The sequence below is a fragment of the Hipposideros armiger genome, unplaced genomic scaffold (assembly GCF_001890085.2).
Source record: "Hipposideros armiger isolate ML-2016 unplaced genomic scaffold, ASM189008v1 scaffold_335, whole genome shotgun sequence".
In the NCBI taxonomy this organism is placed as follows: Eukaryota; Metazoa; Chordata; class Mammalia; order Chiroptera; family Hipposideridae; genus Hipposideros; species Hipposideros armiger.
Genome location: NW_017731685.1, coordinates 420,277 through 426,905, shown reverse-complemented (window position 1 = coordinate 426,905; position 6,629 = coordinate 420,277).

The following is a 6,629-nucleotide window of genomic DNA, read 5'->3' as shown; positions in this document are numbered from 1 at the left end:
CTTTTTAAAAAAAATGTGGCTACTAGAAAATTAAAAATTACCTATGTGGCTCACATTTAGTTCTATTGGACAGAGCTGATATAGGTCATCTCTAATCATTATATTAGCCTTAGAATTGAGCTCTCTGGAGTATTAACTTCCAGAACACCACAAGCACACTCTGCACACACCTTACCTTACTGCAGAATTTATTTTTATCCCTCCGCAAGTTATACATTTTAAGTGTAAAAAGAATTCACAAAATATTTAATGCTTAAAAAAATTTCAGTTAGCATATGGTGAAAGCTAAAGGAACTTCAATACAGACTGTTTTTTGGGGGGCGGGGGAGGGGGGGAATAGTTTAAAAAAATGCAGCAGTGCAATCAGAGTGAAGACAATTAGTATCCTCAGTAAAGTAAGTTAGCCAAACTTATCTTTAATGCCCAGGATCTGACCTTGCACCACAGATCCTATATGTAACTTGTCCATTTAACCATAACCTGGAAGAGAATCTTAAAACAATGTTGACAGCAACTTACTTAAATACTCCATTTTGGGGGAATATCTTTAAGCAATGTGAAATTAACATGGATGATAAATTCTAATAGCAAAGTACAGTATCTGAGAACTACCCATTACAGTCTGTCAGTGTAAAGTAAGCAACTGCCTAGTGTCCAAGAGACTAGTATTAAAAAATTTAGAAGCTATTAAAATATCATTGACCCTGTATAATTTTCTCTCCTCTTTTTTTTTTTAGTTTCTACAGTAGAGTGTATAAATATTTGGCATACCTACAATACCTCATCTTTTATTTTGTCCAACTCAAAACCAAGTTAGTCTAGTGCCCATTCTGTTATTTTCCGAGGAACAACACAAACCCAAATACAATACTGCCTTGGTCACCTCAGTCAGAAGCCAGCATCAAAGTTGGGGACCAAGAACCTCTCCAGGGGCCAATACCTGATTACACTTGTACTACACACTCTGCTCCTCACAGCTCAGCTTGGAATGCTTGTTTTTTAATTGTTTAAATCTGTTTCCATTGGGTCAAACTGTCAAAAATGCTCTGAAAGCCACCAATCAAGATTCTGATAGTACTGTATCATTCATAAAAATTTCTCCCTCCTTTTAAAGATATTCTGAGAAAAGCAGTAAGAAGTCATTTAATAGAACTTCATATTTTACCATCACCACTTTTAAGACACTGGAAAGCAATCAAGATTTAGGGAGAAATAAATAGAACTTAGATAACACTGGATATGCCAACATAGAAACTGATTGAAGACTACGGTAGTTCTCTCTAGAGTTCAGCAACCTACTAAGACATTTAATCACATTTATTAATGTGCCTTGCACAAAAAGATACTAAACTTTTTACATCTCCTATCTTCAGTCCATGATCTACATAAACAATATTTTTATTACATTACTAACTCCAATCTAAATAAGCCTGAAAATTCATGTCAAATGATACAATTTTTCAATTTCAAACATATATTACTCTAAAAATATACTCCTCAGTGAAAGATGACAACAGTCTCCTTTCTGAAAGTTCACTGTTATTTTGATGTTAGGTCAATAATGGACTAAATATTTATTGAGCACCTACTATGATTGCACTCAGTCTACTCTCATTCCTTAACCAATAAGAAAAAAAAACCTGCTTCAAATGCAAGATGACATTTGTGAGAAAGGGTAATACATGAGCATTTTTAATAGAATGCTGTATGAATCAACATCAGGACATGTGAAATAGTTTATCTCTGACATTAAAAAACCTCAAATTTATTATTGATCACTTTATAAATATAAATAAACATCTGAAGTATGCTGCATAGTACTTTGAGGATAGTGACTGCTGTACATAAAATTAAGGCTGATTCCCTAAAGGTATGGAAGAAAAGCCAAAATATCATGGTTTGTGAGCAACTGAAGACTTAATATAAACAGTTTACACAAGTATATGGTTAATTCAGACAAGTGGGCACTTGTGTTAGGGTTCCAACTTTCCTTGAAGGGATTGGTCTAATTAAGAAAACTGCCTTTCAATAGGAGCACTTTAAGCAGATAAGAAAATAAAAATCCTTTGGATAAAATTCTTCGCAAAACCACCATAGATTCAAGTTCCAAATCTCATTTAAATGTATATACATACATATATGTGTAACACACACACACACACACACACACACACATATATATATATATATGTATATATATATATATGCCTTAAAAGTATCTAAATTTCACTTACAATCTTTGCCTTGTAAATCTGAACCTGCTTATGTGTCTTATGCACAACACTGCATTTCTCCTAAGGCATGGATGTGTACCATGGCGGTAAGACACAGATAGGCTAGTTGTAATTTTCTAGCCTTTAAGAATTCTGACTTATTGAAATCCTACAAAGTGCAAGGCATTATGCACTGTACTGCACATGTATGGGGTCTGCAGAGAAAACACTCTTTCTGGGAAACTGAAGTTTTAAGAAGCAAAATAGTTGTTACTTTGAAAACCAACAGTAATCATTTTCCTCAACAGGATATCCAAAAATTGAGAATGTCGTCCACTGAAACACCCCACCCACAGCTGCCAAACATGAAAACTAATACAATACAGGAATCATGTCCATGGAAGACACGCGGAAGAGAACATTCATAATAGACCATAGGGGTTAATGCAGCGATGAGCGACGAGGCAGTCACGAGCATCCACGTGCTGCTGTACTGGTAGTGGTTTATAAAAAATACTATCTACACTACGATTTTAAGAACTAGTAGTATATTTAGCATATTTTTGCCCTTTTTTTGCCATTGAATATAAAATTTTGTCCTAAATTGACTAAATCTTCTACACCCTGAGGAATAATAATAGACTAATAAAACAAATGCCAGGGTGAGCTTTGTGGACCATATTGTCCAGAAAGCACAAACTACATATAGCTAATATTCTTGGAAGCACAAGGTTTCATCAGCTAAGTCACTGCTCTCTCTCTCTCTCTCTCTCTCTCTTTTTTTTTAAGTAAGGAGTTTGGTTTTACTGTTAACATGGCCTGGTGAGGACAGAGGTCCCAACTGGGAGCCTAAGGTTTCCCCCATCCACAGATCCACAACTGACACGATGGTTTTCTGTCTCAATTATGAACATAACATACTGCTGACATTCAGGAATATAGTTTTTAGTCAACAGTCCTCAGAAAAGCACTTTGGAATCCATAGCTATATATTTTTAGGAAATTACAATTAAAAATTATTTGCTATCTTGAAATATGGAATTCCTATCCCTCCCCTTCCCCTACCCAAATACATAAAATGCCACATTTTAAATTTCATCTCAGTATTTACTCCTTTTCCTCCAATATTTGAAAGAATAAGGGTCCCATTCCCCCCCACCCCCCTTTTTGGCTATCTTACATAGGCCTGTATTTGGGAGGGAATCCTTAAAGTCCTTAGAGTGAGGCAAAGGATTCATTTAGGAAAACCTTACGGCTTTTGTTTCAAGGCAGAGAGCCACTGTTTCTCTTGGAACACAGGCTGCACAGGTTTCAGGATGATGTTTACGCACATGTATGCACGTGCCACCCTCTAAATCTGATGTCCCCGTCCCCCCAAAAGAACCAGTTCTTCTTGGTAGGGCACTTAAACATAACAGAAGTACAAACCAAAAGATCCTACCTGCCCATATCAGTATCTCAATAGAGGACCATGAGACCATGCCTAGCAATTGGAATAAATAATGAGTCACAACGAACTGATAAAACTTCTATCTTCTGTTTTCTACCTAAACATTAGACTTAAATATAATCTTGCTCCCCCAAAAGTAAAAAAGGCACTCAAATTAACACAGTATGTATAGTTATTTTTTAAAAGACACTGTGTGATGGTAAGTAGAATTCTCAGGGTTGATTTTTCCTGCTCACTGAATTTGCCTAAGCTTTCCTGTGCCTCCGTGCACTTCTCCATTAGACAGGAGCACGTTACAGAGTATATACTCAGGCATGGGGAGGCGGCAGCACATAAAGTGCTACGGTTTGCACAGTTCTATTTGAGAAATTTATTCAGAAGACAAAAGGTTCAGTTGTTACAATGCTGTTCAAATTTTCTAGCATACTTTAATATCTAAAAGTTTTAAAATATAATTTTCTAGTAACAAAATAATTAAGTTTACAAAAAGTTTATGCAAAAAAAAGATATGTTACTTCCTTTGATAACTAAATCTTTAGCATCATCTGTAATTCAGGGGAACTAAGGTAGAGATTAGATTATTGTACAAGTGGTAGTTGTACTCCTAAATTGTATTTAGCCCCTGTGTCAGATACCATCTTGTGCTATATAAGAGAAAATTATTAGACTGACAATATTAAAGTTCTCTTTATATGCAAAACACACACACACACACACACACACAGTGTCTCAACAAACATGAGTTGATATGACCTGAATATATCTCAATGACACAAAGTCTACATGCTTTCCTACAAAATGCTACATAAAAATTCAAGAACTTTTGTTTCCATATCTTGTGTCTCACAGGCCCTTATCTGAAGATTTAAGTGGCTTTTATTGACATCTATATACATTTAGTCCTATTAATAATGAGGCCTTTAATTTACATTAGAACCATACCATAGGAATAATAAACATGACTGAAAATCTGGGACGAGTAATAAAAAGGTAATAAAATGTTAAAACCTAGAAAAGAAAAGGGGGACATTAATAGGTAGGTATCAAATCCTTAAGTTAAAAAACTGACACAGGTTTAAGAAATAGATCTAAAAGGTCCACAGTTCAAGTTGAGGAGGAGGAAAGAAAAAGCACAAAACGACTACATACTCACAGGTACAGATCAACAAGTTTCTGAAAGCAAAGAATTTATTCAGATGCCCCAAGTGGTTCTGGCTGTGTTGGCAAGATCTGTCCTCCAACATCATAAATGAACAGGAAGTAGTGTTCTTAATGCAAATGGGACTGATTAGTTCTATGAATTTTAATATATATTAAAGTACAGTTAATTGATAATTATAGAGCTGCACCTCTTGGATGGGATATAAGCAGCTTAAACAAGGCAGTTAAAGGAAAAAAAATTAACTTATTCTATATGCAACAGCTTCACTGAAGTATGGTGAAGCTAGAATACATCCTTCATTCACAATCCATTGCTCTAATCCATCAATTTCTCAATCATAACTCACTCATCCATCACTCATGATCAATCTTTCCCATCTTCAAACAGTTAATCATTCATTAATTTAATAAATATTTAATGACTCTTCACAACGTGAAGTAGAATCTGGGAACACTGTATTACAAAATAGGTATACTAAAAAAAATGGTGGTGGGGGGTGGCAGTAAAGATACTGACCAACTTATTGTTTTTTGCATGTCAGTAGTATTCTTGATCCACAGGACGGTACAACGGCCTACTAACTTTCTTCCAGTGCAAGTTTGATGAAATGTGTGTCAATCAAAACCATTTCTTCTTTTAACGACATATTTGTACAAAACAAGTAAAGATTAACAAGTCCCTGAAAATACACAAATCCTCTCCACTGAGTGGGCTCATTCAGTAAAAGAGATATTATCATGCTACAGCTAGTGAGTTTAGGTGTCAACCATTTAGGGGAAAAAAATACGATGTAGGGCAATACTAGGTTTTTGTGAATGAACACTTGAAAGAGATAAAAATTTTAGAAATAAAGTAGAACACAAAAGTCACATACAAACAGTATCCTTTGGATATTTGTATTTTCACTCCCTGCTTAAAACTTTATTAGGAAGACAGACCAAGATATAGTAAAGGACTGCATGGCTTCAGAATGGGGTGGGTTAAGAGCCTTGAAACACAGGAAGGCAGTTAATAAGATCCTCTGTAGAAGGTAGAAAGAGACATGGAGCATAATATTATTTAGCTGATGTTTCACAGGGTATTGCCGACACTCATGTCCTGACACTAACACCAAAGCATAAGAAAGAAGCCCTATTACTTGGGATACTTAAAATGATGCTTGGAAAAAAGGTAACACTGAGTGAGGCCAGAATTTGGCAGCATGTATCAGTGGAATGGGCTGAATCTCCCAGGTCATCTCTGTGTAGTTCCCCCCAAACCCTGCAGGTGCCAAAGATCCTAAACCAATGATTCTATCCATAGAAGTCTAGGTAGACCCTGAGGTATTTGATTCAAAATATGTCTTGAACACAAAGAGCCATGGAATTATGCTCATAATGGCAATTATTTTCACGCCGGAATACTATAAAAGCTACAAAAGGGTAATTTTTTGCCCCAAGAGAGAAGAGCTGCTTCTGTCTACAGGAGCCAGGCCTGTTCTGGTGTTCTTCAGTCTTACTCAGCAGTTTGCCACTCAACAAAATCATGATGCGCAAGTAAAAGACTCGTTCTTTTCCCCTAAGGCAATGTGCCTCACTCACGTCGAGGGTCTGCATAATAGTGAGAGAGGGGAGGTCTGCCTTTCCCTATGTTTGTCTCTTCACCCTACAGGTGACCGAACACATGAAAAGGAGCACAGGCCAAGCATGGTGGTCACACTTGTTTCTGCCACTGCTACTCATATTCTACGTGCACGCACACGCGCACACGCGCGCGCGCGCGCGCGCACACACACACACACACACACACGGCAAAAGGAGCAGTT